At 36.8% G+C, this 17,787-nt stretch overlaps 1 protein-coding gene across 4 annotated transcripts in view; it reads right to left on the reverse strand.

Annotated features, from left to right (window-relative positions):
* The window catches only part of LOC129744606 (PRL-1 phosphatase-like), a 209,873-nt gene that overhangs the window by 67,066 nt on the left and 125,020 nt on the right, over positions 1–17,787 (reverse strand). Inside the window, exon 1 of one of the 4 annotated variants that reach the window (XM_055737226.1) lies at positions 1,796–2,888. The exons of 2 other annotated variants lie outside the window; for them this stretch is intronic. The gene's annotated coding sequence lies outside the window, so the exon portion shown is untranslated. Of the gene's footprint in view, positions 1–1,774; positions 2,889–17,787 lie in introns of those variants that run through there. One more of the 4 variants, XM_055737225.1, reaches the window with a different exon arrangement.

Here is a 17,787-nt window from a genome sequence, read left to right on the forward strand (position 1 = left end):
GGGTTCCACACGAATTTATAGTGAATTACGACGACACAAATTGAATATTTTCAAGTGTGTTTTATCAAAATTGGTACATAAGCTGATTTGACATAAAAGGTGATCATTGTATTATTGGTTATTCCACAAAAAGTTGAAGTGATTTTTTAACTTAACCCTTAACCGTCCCTGAAATTTTTACCCGTTACAATTTTTTTAAAATATTTTTTCAAAATATGTATTTATTCGTACCATTTCATCATTACATTATTATTACATTATTATATTAAATTAGGTGTTCAGCTCAATAATGAACTGTTCAAAGCCCTATAGTTAACTAGATACAAAAAAATTTATAATTAGACTTAAATTTGCTGAGCACAATCAAGTATTTTAATGTAGGAGAACATCCTATAATGTCAAAAATATTTTAAACCTAAAACTAAAAACTATCTAAAAATTAAACTAATTACCCGTTATAGTATTAATTTGACACTCCTGACTAAAACCAATAAATCTCTCTTGTTTCCCAACCGGTTTTTAGAATATTTATATCATATTTATGTAAAGTATCGCAGCGCTTATGTAGTTACACCACTAGAACCGGTATGGAATTGGATTTCTGGTGAACATAAATTTATTGTGGAAATTTTGAGTTTATATACTCAAAATCCAGTGCTAAGTTGTATTTTAGTGAAAGAAAATCTGAAAACATTGCAAATTGACAAAAAGGTTTGAAAAAAAAAACAGTTATCTTGGAAAATTCGTCAAAAATTCTGTGAATTATATTTTTAAACTCTGTAGATGCGAAAATGTGCCAAATTACGTCAACTATTCAGCTCTCTTTTAAAATTTATCTGGTGTGCCTTAAACAATTTTGACGGTTCACTGATTGAAAAGTACGATTTTTACATCACTTTTTTACATTTTTGTGGTCATGGTCTTAAAAAAAATTGAAAAAATATAAGTGTAACATATAGCTTTTTTGGACATGAAAATATTTTCAGCATTCCGTAGCTGATCTACACATCTACAAGAATAAATGTATAAAACGAAATAACTTGAATGTTTTGCAAGCGATCAAATTTGTTACAAATACAAATTTTGACATAGCGAAATGTCGACAGGGAATTGCAACGATACATTTGGAGAGCCTTGAACAAAAACAACTCAATTGAACTAAACAGTTTTCACCAATTCAAAATGTTATTATTTTTAATTTCAATTTAATTAAAACCATGTAAGTGATTCAAACGCGGAGTTATGCTGAAAACCCATTAAGAATTCTCTTCAAAACGATGATGATGATGATGTCAATAATCAATCGGAAGCCTCGCAAATGAAACGGCCCGCAGTTATCAATTTCATCAACCGAACGACCCATCCTTGTAGGTATTCGTAGGTACGTAAATCATATTGCGGTAAATTTGTTTTGATGTGGTTTCGGGTGGGATGCACTTGTTTCTTCTTCATTTGGCTGGAAGGGAGGGTGAATGGAAGATTCCAACAAAACTTTGCAGAACGTCATCGTCATCAAGAACACGGTGATGGAAGATGGGCGAGAGGGTACACTTTTTGCCCGCGAAGGTCAATCACAAGCGACTTCAGACGGACGTGATCTGGTCTGTCTGTCTGACTGCCGGCTGATTTGGGAAGATTGATTAGGTGTTTCCTGCTTAGTTGTAGCAACTACTATCTATCAACAATGTTCTTTGGTGCTCTCCAGACGTATTTAAGTTTGATCATTTGCGTCATTGAATTTAAGGAACAAATTTCTAACGGGTATATCACTTACCAAAACAAAACCAAAATATACCTTCACAATCACCGATGGGCGTTGCGTCACTTCACAGTCGATAAAGCGCTCAGTTTTCAGGGAGGTTGATAACTGCTTCTGGAAACTTCTCCCAAACGATGGCGCACAACGTTGTACAGTCACATCTAACTTCTTGTATTGCCCAGAAACGATTTCTAAAGTAGACACTCGCGGGTTTCCTCGTCACAGATCGAATTCTTTATCAGCACTGCCGGTCGAATTTTTTTAGGGAGGTTGCTTTAAGGTAGTCACTAGTCAGTCACTCATCATCATGTAACACTCTCCTTGAAGAATGCACTCAGTTGCAGTCTGGGGTGTCGCTGAGGAAGAAGGTGTTGTCCACCAGCCCAGCGTAGAACCGTGAGGCTCGGTTTGATCCACCGAAGCTGGACGCTTCTTCGGGGGACTCTTTGGCGATGATTGACTCCGGGGGGACTTTGCCGTCCCTTACAGTCAGTCATGTAAACCGTGCCGGGAGGGTTCGAAGACTAGCGAAAATTCGCACTCGCAAATTGGACGGAATTCCGCGAGAAGGACAAACCCTATTTTTCCGCTTCCAAGGTTTCCGATGTAGCGACAACTTTCTAGGCGCTCGAAAACCGGTACAGACGCACGGATTGCCACAACGGCAGAAAGCTCTTTCGACGGTTACGCTTGGTTAATTGGAAAACTTTTTACTAAACAATTTCAATTTGCACTTGGTTCTCTGGGGCATAATTCTTGCTCTCTTGGCAACAACGACTAAGGAAATCGTACAACAAAATATCTGGGACACGGTCTCCAGTGTCCCCCAAAGCACACACACTCCTTAGCCCTTACAGTAGAGAACCTGTTGCTCACTTTCCTCGAAGAATGTGGCCACCATCCAACAATGAAACAATTTGTATTATGTGCGGAAAATACTTCCGCCAATAAATAAGTAGTACTGGACCGACCGATTCAATACACACTATCTTTCACCAGAATTTCGACACCAGCAAATGAGGTATACTATATTCAATTGAAGAACCGCGTGGATGCTCACGATGCACAGAAAGCTATAGCTCAACAACCGTCCGAAAACTCCATCAATCGACTGAGCTCCCGTCCCGAGATAGAAACGCTGGGAAGTCGATCCGACTGAAGCGAGAATTGAATGATCCAACACAGCCGCTTCCCCCAGCTACGCTACTACCAGCAGCTACTTCCAAACCACCCACTTCCTTGGCCGGTAGTAGGTAGTAGACGCCATTCGCTGCTACGTTAATATGAACGTACATAGATACAGTTGATGAGAGCGCGGTGTGCGGATAGGTATACACTATACAATATAGTAAGTATATACTAACAAACTGCTACGACAAGTCGACCACAATCAACCGACCGACCAGGCCGTCAACCAAACCGCATGATGATGATGACGACAACCAACGTAAAAGAAGGAAGACGGCAACGATGATGATGATGATGATAGTGATGGTGTTAGTGTTGGTTACCAAACTGACGACAACGATGTCGAATGATGGCGATTTCAGAGTGGCAAAAGTTCAGCGACTATTTTACGGGGGCCACGGAAAGGAAGCTCCTACGTCGTCGTGGTTTGTTCCGACGAAAGTGGAAAATTGATTGATGTGAGGGCTTCTTCCTAGGGGAAAAGTCATAAGGAACCTTCTTCCAGCTTTGGCTAGTTGCTGCAAATGTGGGCCTGAAGTACTGACCATTGACAACTAACAAGTTGCGTCCATCTTGTTTGATTATTCTCAAAGTCAATTGAGCTATTAAAATACTTTAAATAAACTGCCAGAAAACCATGATCAGGGCACACAAATAATATTATTTATCTTGGTTCAGACCAAGAAATTTATGTACCATTTTTCAGTTCAGGAGTAGATAGAAAGGTCTTCTTTTCAACTCACAATGGTTTTATACCAAAATGCAAAGAAGACCCTAAAGCTTCCCAAGTAATCAAAAGTTCATAGAACGGATACTCAATGGCTTACGAAAAAATACCTCTATCCTCATAGAATACCCTAAAAATGTCTAATATTAGAATTGCAGCATTTTTTACTAGTTGATGACCCCCCATGGTTAATTCTTTTTTTTATTGAAGTCCTCGGTTGCTGCCATACAGATTGAATTAACTTATGCTTAAATTAAAATTAAGTTAAAGCTAGGGAACGTTACGGATAGCACATTTAAACATTTATTATTAATTAATTTCAATTTACTTGCTTAATAGATTCGCCTCTTTAAATAAAGATTTAGGTACATTGAAGTCAAACAAGAGCGACACAGCGTTGAAGACCTTTTTTTTTTTATTAGTTGATCACCCAGGTGATAGATCCTTTTTACGGATTGCAATCCAAGGCACGGCGAGCCACTGCGTTCCCTGGTATCCTACTCTTGGTCTATGGGTGCAATTGGTCGACTCTAGATACTATGTGCCCCAACGCCATAAAGTCAACCTGGGACCTCTGGTCTTAATTCCCATCCGGACCTGCATCGAAGGCTGTACCCGAGATGGCAGACCAAAACTCCAGTATATATACCCTGCCTTTTGTTACGTTTCAAGACTAAGGACCTCTCCTCTGACGGCTCGAGGTCCGGCATTTACTCGTAACTCGAGGCTCGCTTGGTTTGCACGGCTATCGTGCGCTCAGCCTCTGTTCGAGACCACTGCAAGAGACCAATGACCTCTCCTCTAAAGACTCGAGAACGAGATCTTGGCTCTGCTTGGTTTGGCACAAGGCCTTCTCCTCTGTGCCCGTCCGTGTGCCGAATCGAGAGCAGCTTGTCATGGACACGCGCCTATCACAGCACACGTCCGGGGCTTTACGAAACTACTCGGATGATTCCCGGCGAAGACGTCATCCTACACCGACTCGAGTGACCCACCCGCCGACGACGTGAAGTCATTTACCCGAGAGTATTTCTCGTCGTAAATACTCTTCCCCCTACGAGTACGAATTCTTTATCTGTTATTGTCGCAATATGCTGATTAAACGATAGCTTTTGATCAAACATTACTCCTCGAGCCTTAACGGTGACAACTCTTTCAAGCGGAGTGCTACCAAAAGCATAATCCAAGACCAATGAGTTCCTGGTTTAAGAAAAGCTGATGCACTTGCACTTTTCGGCGTTTACTTCCATTCCATGTTTTCCACACCATGCGAGAAGTCTATTAATGTTTTTTTGAAGCACAGCGCAGTCCACTCTTCTGAGCTGGCGTGCAATTTCTCTAACGAGAATCACCGACAAGCTCGGTTTTCGCTTCTCGGTAGAGATTCTCTGAAACGAGATTTTTAGTTGAACCTCTGTAGATAATCTGAAAATCAACAGGACAGAGCGAACACACACTACAGTGAAAAAATGTTTTCACCATGGAGAGTATATTTTCAAATCATCTGAAAACAGAAGTTTTGGCGATTGAAGGAAGGTTGCTAAGTCGTTTATGAAAATCCCGAAGATAAATGGTCCTAAGTGGCTACCTTGCGGAACATCAAACGGCATATTAAACACAGTGGAGCGAATTCCATGTATATTTCCGAAACTTTGACGATTAAGTAAGATAAACCCGTGCTGGATCTCGGCAAGTGTCGGAGTAGCTGCTAAATAGAGCCTTTCGTACAACAAAACTTCAAGCACTTTTGAAAAACAGTGGAGGATTGAAATTGGTCGGTAGTTCTCCACACGATGAGCATTCCATGAAAATCGGCTATGAAGAAGCGACTTTCCAATGGCTAAGAAAAACACCTTCTGAGATCGATCGGTTGAAAATTAAAGAAAGCGGTGTTGCAAGAGGAACAACTATTCCCGAAACCAATGACGATGGAATTACATCTGAACCTGGACCTTTCGATGGAACGAGCGTACTGAGAACGTTTAGCACTTCCTGATAAAGGTTGCAGTAGCCTGACGTCATAGTTCAGCCGACTTCCATCAGTGCAATCAGCTATACGAGCTATAAACTATTCTGAAGAATTCAGAAACTAATTCAGCTGATTCCCTGATGCTACTCGAATGGCGTTCTTGAAGTGATACAGAAGATGGAACCGTATTTTTGAGACGACGGGTGTTCATGTACCGTTTAAAGGAAGTGTTTCGAAGGGTTGAGTACTCAACTTCTAAACCAGATAGGATAGTCTTGTTGTGATCAGATTTATCTTTGAAGTAACGGGCTTTGCGAACTGAATTACGGCTTCAACGTGGTTCCGAATTCCACCAAGAGAACATAAACGGCTTTTGTCGGTTCGGTCGTCTAGGAGGGGTGTGCTCACGTAGTATACCCCAAAAGTGGTCATAGAAGATAGAAAGTGCGCATTCTATATCCAGATTGCAAATGCCGAGATACAATTTGTTTCTGCTAACGATTCTACCACACGATCGGTGTCACAGTGCATAAAATCTAACTCACAAGTAACGGGGTGAACTGTGTCCATACTAAATAATTCGTAAGGATTGTCAATAAATAGAATTGAAGGGTGATGAAATCGATAATTGTTTATGGCATTGGCGGGTTTACAATTTATGCAAGATCTGGTATATTCAAGAATATTAAGTCGAGAATTCTGCCATTAGAGTTAACGAGAGAGCACATATGAGATAAACCAGATGCAATAGTGCACTCAATTACAGCCAATTTTAGTTCATTCCATTATTAGTATCTTCTTCAAAACTCCAGTTCAAGTTCGGCAGGTTATAATTCCCGGCTACGACGATAATATCTTGACTAGTTGAGGAACTAGTTAGATGATCAATTGCTGACATATGAGACAAATAAAGAGCAGTCTCGCTATTTAGTCTAAAGTAAAAACAGTAGACGAAACGGCATTGATCCTTGATTCGCACAACGCTTTGCTTTAAATGATAACATTCGCGTACTCCAGTATCTGAATACTGCATCGATGTCATGCCTCACTGTAGTGTTCGAATTTCTAAGTATCACTGCGCTAAATGCTGTATGTAGTTTAAAAGCTAATTCAAAGCTTGCTATGTCGTCTTTCAACCAAGTTTCTGTGATCATGACAATGTCGTATTAACACGAAGACAGCGCGAGCAAAAATTGATTTGTTTATGTACGCATACCACCGCATACCATTCTTTCTGGGAATTGTTTCCCAAGGCACATCGAATGGCTGCGTCTCACAGTTTGCTATTCTAGTTTCATGGGTTCAAAGTGAAATAACCACATATCCCCATGAAGTCCTCCTGAAGCATCTGACTATAGCCTGCGAATGAGTTCTTTCCAATGAAGGTTGGGAGTCATATTTGCGTGAGAGCGTTTTACAGCAGCCCTGGGACGTATTCTCGTATCATACTTATACCAGAGCAAACAGACGTACATTCTCGAAAAAAAATCTTCAGAACAAATGCTTAAAATTTTAAATGCTGTCATTAAAGAATATGGGTTAAAAATTTACTTGAAACAGTGCCATATGTTGCGCTTTTTAAAAGTTACAAATCAACTTTCGAAGTGCCCTTTTTCGGAAAAGGGGGAATCTTACATGAACAACTAAATAATTTTACCAATGCTTCAGTTAAATGAAATTAGAGTTACTTTTGACTGGGAAAAACTTAACTTTATTTATTTTAGCAGTCCTGAAGCAGTTAAAATTACTAACAGCTTTGAAATAAGTTATCGCACTTCCTGAACGATTATAGAAGTCGGAGGACGCATCGGCTATGTCCAGTCGAATGAAAGCATTCTTGACGGTCAATTTCATCCAGCAGAACTGATTCTAGCCATCTCAAAGCGGAAAGCTTTCACATATCACTTTTGCATCCCATAGTTCAAAATTTATTACTTTTAAGTAAGTTTAAAGGAAATAGCGAACGATTTTAAAGATACATTATAAGAATTCATTAAATACATGATAATTTTCAAAAAACAAGGCACGACTGAACTTTGCAAAAAACATAGCTTAAACATTCGTGTGTCGCTTATTAAAAGAAAGATTATGTCGATATTATTCCCGAAATGGCGCATTTTAGTTGCGCCCTTTTTGAAAATCGATTCTGATCTATCATATTTTGAGGTTAGGCTGAGGCCTTCAAACCTGTAAAATTCACAATGTATCATAATTGAAAGAAATCATTTGAAAATTCTGCCAAGCTTACTTTATCATCATTATTATTCAATGAAGGTGTTTTTATGATTGTTCAGAAGTTTGATTAGGAAACCTACGAAGTTCAGAAGCTTAGAAGTTTTTGTTTAAAGTGGTCAATCGTTTACCAAGTAGCTTACAAATATCAGCCGAAGAAAAACTTTAAATTAAATAATTTTTATTTTCATTTTATCTACACTGTTTTTATAGAGAGATTGTTACGCTAGTGGGCCGATACATGTTATTCACAATAAGTTTTCTGATTTTTCCTTTAACTGATGTACATGTCTCTTGATTTTTTTTTTGTTGTGTAGAGTTAAAAAACATTTTGTTAGGAACAATGAAAGCACCGCAAAATAGGATTACTAAGATCTATACACTTGTCAAAGGTGTCTCCTGATCGTATCCCTTTTCCCCCATCCCTACAAAAATTGTTTTGCTAGGATGCAGAGGTGACCTCGGTCCTAAAGCATAATTTTACATTCTATCATCCCTTTCTATTATTTTCCTCTCTATATATTGACTACTAGGACGTGGCCGGCGCCGTTATTGATGTATAAAGAGAGAGCATCAGTTTTGTTCATTGTGAATGTGTTGTCAATCCCAGACACCATTCTTTTGACCTCTGGGCAAAATTGATGGCCTCGGTCAATCACGGAGTAGCAACCATTGGTGATGTAGAATTCATTCTACTGAGCCACACCAGCGGTAATGGAATTCGAAATGCTTTAGTACTATTAAATATGATGAATTGAACTATGGAAAGTAAGAACTTTATATCATTTTAAAAGTATAATTCCGAATTTTTAACGGCATTTCGGTTTCAATGACTTAAGGTGGATGTGAGTAGTCAATCAAGCTAAGCTAAGCTAAGCAAATAGCGAACGATTTTAAAGATAATTTTTTATTCTGCAACATGATGAATGTGTTTATCAACGATTTTCTTGAAACATGCCAAGTATCTCAGACGACCTATTCATGCCTGATTAAAATTTTGTAATTTATTCTCAGTTTTGTTTTGAAAGTTCTCTTTGATGTGTTTGGAGACATCTGATGACCTAGCAAAATTACAAAAATTGGTTCAAATAGGTAAATAGGTCCCTCGAATTTTTACACAAGTTCCGTTGACTAGCTTGTACGTCTGTTTTCTGTGCTTATAGTCATTTACGTACTATTAGTCATTTTAATTTTTTAAACAACTCAAGGCCTGACTTCTCCTCTTTTAACTCAAGGTTCGACCTTCCGACCTAATGATTTCACAAGGTCAGCACTTCTGCTGCCAATTGTGTACAGATCGAGTTTCTGTAAAAATTCCTGGATGAGTTTTAACCAAAACGAAGCGTTTAAGACCTCAGGGATATCTTATCTGTGTCACATGACACAAATTAAAAATTAAAAACACATATTTCACAAATCTTTGTAATTTTTTAAGGTATTTTCATAATGATACGTATATACCTACTTGGATTTCCCACACTTATTCGTTAAAATTCGATGCGATTTTGTAATGGGCATTGTTAGGTTAGAAAATTCAGGACGAAATTCTCGTAGCTAAAGCGCATTCTATACATCACTAGAACTCTCTGGCTTCATGAACAATTTTTATTCAACAAAATCATTATGCTGTAAAATTTTGAAATTGGAAAGATAACAAGAGTTGAAGTCGAATTTCGTTGTCTGATGCCATCTTGGAATCCAAGATGGCGGCTTCCACTTAACTTTAAGATGCTGTAAATGACTAAAAATCATACGAAAGCCATATGGGTATTGCATGAAAGGGCTAAACGAGTAGAAGTCAAATTTCGCTGGTCTTTAAAATGCTGTGAATCTCAGTAAAATTTCATGCAATTTTCCGTTATTTACAGCATTTTCATTTTAAGCGGAAGCCGCCATCTTTATTTTCAAGATGGCGTCAGAAAGCGAAATTCTTTTAGTTTAGCCCTTTCAAATTATTTCCATATTATGGGAGTTTCAAGCGATTATCAATAATATACAGGGTTGCTAGCGATTTTTCGTTTTGAAATTCCAAAGTTTTTCCCGGTTTCCCCCCGGTTTTTCCCGGTTAAAAATGATGATTTTCTCGGTATTTATTATACCCATTTTCGAATATAAAATCAAGGTGAATGAAATAATGTTCCGAATGTCTAAAAATTTTTTTATATCATTTTTAAATCTGTTAACCGGTATGAAATCATGACAAATACTTCAACGTCTTTTACTACGTTGTCTTTTTGCATCAAATTGACAGGTTATCTTAAATTTTTAGACAAATCCAACGGAATTGAAATAGTCATTGATTTGCTCCACAATTTGAACAATTTGTCATGACGAAGTTCAGCTGATTCTATCTTCAAATTTTCACTGTTTTGAGCCACTATGAATATTTCAGTTTATCTTAAAATTGTACAGAGTTGTAGAAAAAAATGTACAGTTTATATAGAAATAAGTAGAAAATACATCGAATTATAATATTAAATCATCTTGTCAACATGAATGGGAATTTGCCTTACAAAACTTAAAATCATCAGATGGCAGGGAAAATTAGTTATTTTCTTACTGCAGTTATATTTTTATACAAATCCAAAGACAGGTTATAGAAAAAATTACTTTCTTCATACAAAACAATAAATAAATTCAGTAGTGCCCTAGTCATTTGAACTTAAGATCCGTGAAAATATTGAAAATTGTAAATAACACAGGGCTAAACTAGGAACCTCAGATTTCGACAGGATTTTTACTATAAAACATATATTCCAGCTCAGGAAACTTTAAGTAAAAGTTTAACGTTGGAAGAATAAAAAAAATCAAAACATTTCTGCGATATCGGCTTCGCTCCTCAGGCAAATTTAAATGAAATGAACAACAAAAACAACAACATTGCAAAAAATATCTTTTTATGGCAAAAAAAAAAAGATATTTCTTCATATTCATTTCAGAAAAATGTTACTCTGCTTCCAAAAGTCTAACGCTGCCAAAATATTTGGTTTCTGCATGAAATAATTTAATGATACGTGTTTATCGAATACTGAACCGAAAACTAAAGCTGGTAGTCTTTAACAAGAAAACATGTAAAGATTTAGGTAACATATTAAGGACCACGAAAACATTTACGCCTAGAAACACCGAAATTCGACACTTTATATATCTATTTTAAGAAGCCGCTGGACCAATTTAAACATAGTATCATTAAGTTACAAACGTTTTGTGTTTAGCTTTGTTGTAAATTTAGAACATTTTAAATATACTTGTAAGTGTAGCACACTTGCTGAGAGCATAAAAAAAAGATATCTCGTATTTGGTCGGCAATGAGTTAGGAAAACTATTTAAGCTTTGTTTGTTACTATTGAACGAAAATAAGTGTTACCTCATGTAAATGTGTATCGAGATTGCCGAAAACTGCCTGAAACTGCGTGAAAAAATTACAATTTTCCAGGTGATGTGCCGAAATTCCCGGGTTTTTCCCGGTTTCCCGGTGATGAGATGAAATTCCAAAGTTTTTCCCGGTTTTCCCGGTTTTCCCGGTTCGCTAGCAACCCTGAATATACAGTTTGGAAAGAATAGCTGAAGCCGCTTTATTGGATTTCAAGATAGCGTCAGAATGCAAAATTCGACTACTACTTATATAGCTTTTTCACTCAATACCCATATTGCGGGCATATATTTGATTTTCAGTGATTTACAGCATAATATCAAACTTAAGTGGAAGCCGCCAATTCAACTTCTTCTGATTTAGTCTTTTAATCCAATACTCATATTATGGGGGTTCCAAACTATTATCAGTAATATACAGGGTGGAAAAGAAAAGATTTCAAGGTGGTGTCATATAGCGAAATTCGAATAGTACTTGTTGAGCCCTTTCAACTAATGTTTCGCGGGTTACATGCGAATTACAGTCATTTACAATATTTTCAAGTTGAGCGAAAGAAACCACCTTGGATTTCAAAATGGCGTTGGACAACGAAATTCGACTTCTACTCGTTTAGCCGTTTCATCCAATACCCATATTGTGGATATTAAATGAGATTTTCAGTCAGCTTTAAAAATAAAAGCGGAAGCCGCCATCTTGGATTATTGACGGCATCATGTAACACATTTTTTCTCCTACTAGTTACGCCCTTTCACTCAGTATTCATATTGTAGAGATATTTATACCACTTCACTTTAAAATATATCAAAGATTTTATTCTACACATTTTTTCATTGAACTCAAAAACAAAACAACAACACAACTAAGACTTATCAAAAATGTGAAAAATTCAATTCCAATTCAAATATGTGCAATCTAGCCTGAGCGTGTACTGTTTTTACATCTTGATCGAGATCTGTCACCTATTTTTATAACGGTTTTAAAATTAGACACTGTGTGCCTTTATAAAACATGCATAAAAAAGCATGGAGAGAACTTCTTAGTTCATGTTTTATTGGAGTTTTGATAGAGCATTCAGAAATCTTTCTAAAAAACTTAAACAGTATATTTAGTAGAAGCTTTATGAGCGTTTTCAAAACTACTTGAGAACGAATGGTTGAATCAAAAATTCAAGCATTTTTCATGACCATAATAAAACATTCATAAAATAGCCACGTATAAAATGCTATAATAAAACCATAATAAATTTTTTAAATGCTAGTTGGCTTAATCTGTGTTACTTGGGGATACAACCAAATAAGTTGCAGATAGGGAATAGAGTTTTGTTGAACATCAATTTTCAACGTAAAGCTAAAAGGAGAACAAAATTAATCGTTTGTGTGAAATATCACCGTTCATCAACATAAGATAGTCAACCGTTATACGAAGAACTAAACGTACCTGTAAAGAAAAAGAGAAAAACAAAATAATTAGAACACATATGAAAATCAATCGAGTTATTATCAGAAATTTCAAAATGGTCATACACTGAGGTTTTTTTTACGCGGTTTTTTTTACACGGTTTTTTTTACGCGGCTTTTTTTACGCGGATTTTCGAATTAACGCGGTTTTTTTTTACGCGGATTTTCGAATTAACGCGGTTTTTTTTTACGCGGATTTTCGAATTAACGCGGTTTTTGAGAGAAAATATTCTAAGACTTTTTCAAAGGAAAACACTTAGAATCTTTTTGTAGTTGGGAAAATCTTAGCTCTGAGACTAAGAACGTGATACATGAGATCTGAGACCTGAGACTTGAGACCTGCAATATGAGACTCGAAATTTGAGACATGAGACATGAGACCCGAGACTTGAGACCTGAGACCTGAGACATGAGACATGAGACATGAGACATGAGACCTGAGACCTGAGACATAAGACCTAAGACATGAGACCTGAGACATGAGACCTGAGACATGAGACCTGAGACATGAGACATGAGACCTGAGACATGAGACATGAGACCTGAGATATGAGACATGAGACCTGAGACCTGAGACATAAGACCTAAGACATGAGACCTGAGACATGAGACCTGAGACATGAGACCTGAGACATGAGACCTGAGACATGAGACATGAGACCTGAGACATGAGACATGAGACCTGAGACATGAGACATGAGACCTGAGACATGAGACATGAAACCTGAGACATGAGACATGAGACCTGAGACATGGAACATGAGACCTGAGACATGAGACGATCTGAATTCCACACTGTCAAATAAGCCTCACTATATTCTACTATTCTATTAATCTAATTGATTTTGTTTTTCATCTTAAAAATAAACTATCATTGTACGCAAATTTTTAAATAATCATGGTTCTTATGCGTTTTTTTTTTACGCGGATTTTCGAATTAACGCGGTTTTTTTTTACGCGGGACGAAATACCGCGTAAAAAAAAACCTCAGTGTATTAAAAAATAAATTTTTTTGAACGTCAATTTCAAGAAATTTCCAATTATACTCGGAGCTCAGAAATTAATACTTCCGTCGTAATCGTAATATTTTAAGATGATCGCAATTTCAGTTTCTGATCTTTTTGGGTGTTAAAATGGGGATGGGACGCAATTCGCCGAATTGTCCAGTAAGTTTGGCTACAGTGCAAGAAATTCCTATATGCGCACACACATTTTTTGAAGTTTATTTTCATCTGGAAATGAATATCACAAAAAATAAACATTAAGTATCTTTAAAAACTACATTTTTTTACCAAAACACAATTTAATTCTATTGTAAATATTTGTGCAAAAACGAAAAAAAAACATATATTTAGGGTGGAAATTGATACACCGAAAATTTTGTCTTTACTCTAATCATGAGTTCTCAATATTTCAACATTATCGGCATGATCCTGTAAATTTTTGCCCGAGAGCTCGAGTCCTTATGCCAGTAGACGGGAAAGTGATTATATCACCTTTGGCACAATGCACATATCAGCACATTTTCGCACATAGTTAGCTCCGATTCACATTGAAATTTTGCAACCTCTTCTTTGGGTGCATCAGCTTAATTCGTGTTTGATTATAAATACATCGAACCTACTATTAAAAAAAAACAAACCTATTAACGATTATGTTTATGGAAAAAAAAAACAAACCTGTTAACGATTATGATTATGAAAAAAAACCAAACCTGTTAACGATTATCAGCAGGTTTGGTATTCAGTAAATCGGTTTATTCAAGGTTTTTGAAGCTTTTTGTTCAACCCAACTTATCAACGATTTATAAATTCTCATAAATGGAATTAAATATATAGTTTCGATTTCAAACTCGCAAAACCAACTTAATTCTGAAGCGTAAGCATCTGTCAAGTAAATTGCGTTCAATCATCCCAAAATACGAAGCCAAAAATCATCTAGTTAATTCATCATTCCTCGACAAAAGCGAAACACGCAAAAACCACTCAAAGGGCTAACGCGCCATTACCGCTAGAGATGTTGCGGATCTCAATGAGAACATTATTATTGTTTTCGGAATATAGGATTCCCCCCGCACACAACAATTCGGGCCCCTCTCGCAATAAACCTAGTTGAGTTTGCTAATCACTTTTCTAGTGATACCGTAGAGGGGGCGAGAGAGAAAGAAAGCAAACAAGATGAATGGACGGACATTGGAAGCGTAATTTCGCGTGTTGACACTATACTGCGAGGAGAGGTATTTGTGCAATCAACAATTGTGTAGTTTTGCGTGAGTATTTTTGTCTGAGAATGTTTCTTAGAGATGTCTGAAGAAAGGTTAGTAGGGCTTGGGTTTGAAATTTTTGCTAATTTATAAGATTCGCGAAAACAGTTTAAGAGCATGCAAATCTTAGATTAAAGCCACACTAGTTGACTATGCTGTCAAGTTTAAAACAATGATCTGGACGGTTGCCAACTCTAGCTATCAAACCCTTGGCTTGACAAATTGTTTATCTAGCTAGGATGGGTACCACTCAAGTGGCTAAATAGTTAAATTATTAGATCGCATTGCAGTGCATTTAGTTTCCCAATATTGCGGCGATTCTTGGGTGTGACTAACGTTTCGTAATATCGGATGAAATAAGAATCAGAAATGAAAAATAGGAATTTTTGTGACAAAGTAAAACATTCGTCATCCATTAACAACCCTGTAAGCTTTATTTGTGTGAGCTGCTCATGCTTTGGGAAATAATAATTTTGGATATTTACAAGTTGAACTAAGAATAATTCTGCAACCTCATACAACAGGTAAATACCAACCGATGAGTCAGTCCTGATATGGAACTGTTTTGCTGAATTGCAGCCGTTGCCGTTTGTTTGGAATCTGCGCTGCAATCGTGCTAATTCTGGCGCTAAATGTTATCTGATAATTATTTTATTGTTCCCCGCACATATGTTTGTGCAACGATCGACAACGCAAGGAATAAATTATATTAGCGGAATGCGCAGTACCAGTATCATCGCAACCGCACAGAATTTGTCTGTCCCACTTGAAGGTTTGCAGTTAAATCCTGAAAAAAAAGACTCTTGATTAGACGAATGTGTTACTTACACCGACAATTAATTTGCAATATTTATCTATTGAATTATCAGTTGATTTTTTCAAATGCATGCGTCACGCTCAGAATCAAGCGAAGAGCGGAGAGAAAGGAATACTCAAAACGCAAGAAAACTTTTGAGATTATGATGTAGTATTTAACAAAACAAGATGAATTTCTGGAAAATAGATAGCTAAAGTGAACTTAACAAAACTCTTTTTATGAAAACGTTATTTTTGTGATCAATAATTTATCTATATAAGAAATTCCTGATAAATTGAGACTATACTTTCACAGTTGCAAAGATACTGGTATCGAAACAATATTTATTTTAAATTATCAATACTGTTGGTGACCCACTTGGAACAGCAGCTGGAAGACTTAAATACATTTATGGCAACGTAACGCAGAAATTTCATGGATCAACATCAAGATTAATACAGAGTCAAACGTCCAATTTCATCAAATTAGCTGGCGTTGAAACTTCAAATAATAATCGAGTGCCTTTTGAACTCCAGAATTTATATTTTCATATTTGAATTTAATATTTAAAAATACGTACTGTACCGTTCATAATTCTACAATAATTTATTCACATTATTTGCCAAATCATACAAAAAAAAAAACAAATTATGTTGTAGAACTTTTTTTTTATCTATGCGTCCATTTTTGGAGCAAGTTTTATACAACAAGTTTTTTGGAAGCGTAAAATGCGATTTAAAATCTGCTGACGAGTTTAAGTGAAAACATTTTTTTTAAGTTTATTTTTTAGATTTTGTTGATTAATTCTTGGGTTTTGACCAAATTTGCCCGGATATTGCCCGGATTTTTGGTCGACATTTTCGAAATCAAATGCCCGGATTTTGACTGGTTTTTAGATAGAATTGCCCGGATTTGTCCGGCCAGGATACGTGCTGAAAAAATTCTGACTACCATATTCTCCAAGAGCTTATCAAAATAATAAAATTTATGGAAATTAGGTTCGACCAAAGATGGCGTCGGAGCAACGAGAGCTTCGCGAGCGCGTTATACGATTTTTCGAAACGTACGAACGCCGAAAAAAAATTTGCAGTATCTGGACCACTTTTGGAACGAAAATGTGTTTGGATTCCTTTGTTTACCGGATCCCTGGCATCTGGGAATATGTCCTTCTTCACTTTTTGCCATGTATTTAGCTTGACGGCCACTTCGGCCTTCCACTCGCCGATCCGGGATTTTCCATTTATGTCGCGGAAGTGGTCTACTGTAAACTGTAAAACGTAACTTTCATTCGTTTAGAATGAAAACTGTACACTGCGCTAGTGAAACTTGGGTGGTTTTGACACCATCTATGATAAAACTGACAGAACCCGAGCAAAAATAGACAAACGAAGTGTCAAGGGAGTTAGAAAGCAATTCTCTATGGAAAAAAATAACGCCCTTAACTTTCTTTAGAAGAAGGTATTGAAATTATTTTCAGTTTTTAGTGAATACTTGTTAACACTTAAAGGTCCAAAGTAAAAACAAAAAAGTCAGTCCTCATAATTCAAACATTTGTTACATGCAAATCCTTGGGCCGAATTTCAACAAATAAGTTTGGTTGAGTTACTTAGGGGCCGTCCATAAATGATGTCACGCGTTAGGGGGGAGGGGGGTTTCGATTTTTGTGACAATTTGTGACACGGGGGGAGGGGGGGTCTGCTTGGGCGTGACATCACTTATTATTACAAAAAATCAGCAAAACAACAACAAATAATTTTATCCTAAACACAATAAAACTATACTTGCACCATTCATTTAATGAATAATAATACTCACCTAATCACTTTGGTAAATTTTACGAGCATAAGAAAGTTCACAAGAACACTTTCACTGCAACACTCAGGAAAGTCTGTTCCACTGAAATTGTGGCAAAACGTGAAAAGGATTGCTTGGCTATTCTAAACTGTGGAGAAAATTTGGATTGCGAATGGATTGAAGAAGAGGAACTAGATTTGGATGGTTTCAACATCGTCGCTGATACTGC

Source organism: Uranotaenia lowii, chromosome 2 (assembly GCF_029784155.1).
Source record: "Uranotaenia lowii strain MFRU-FL chromosome 2, ASM2978415v1, whole genome shotgun sequence".
In the NCBI taxonomy this organism is placed as follows: domain Eukaryota; kingdom Metazoa; phylum Arthropoda; class Insecta; order Diptera; family Culicidae; genus Uranotaenia; species Uranotaenia lowii.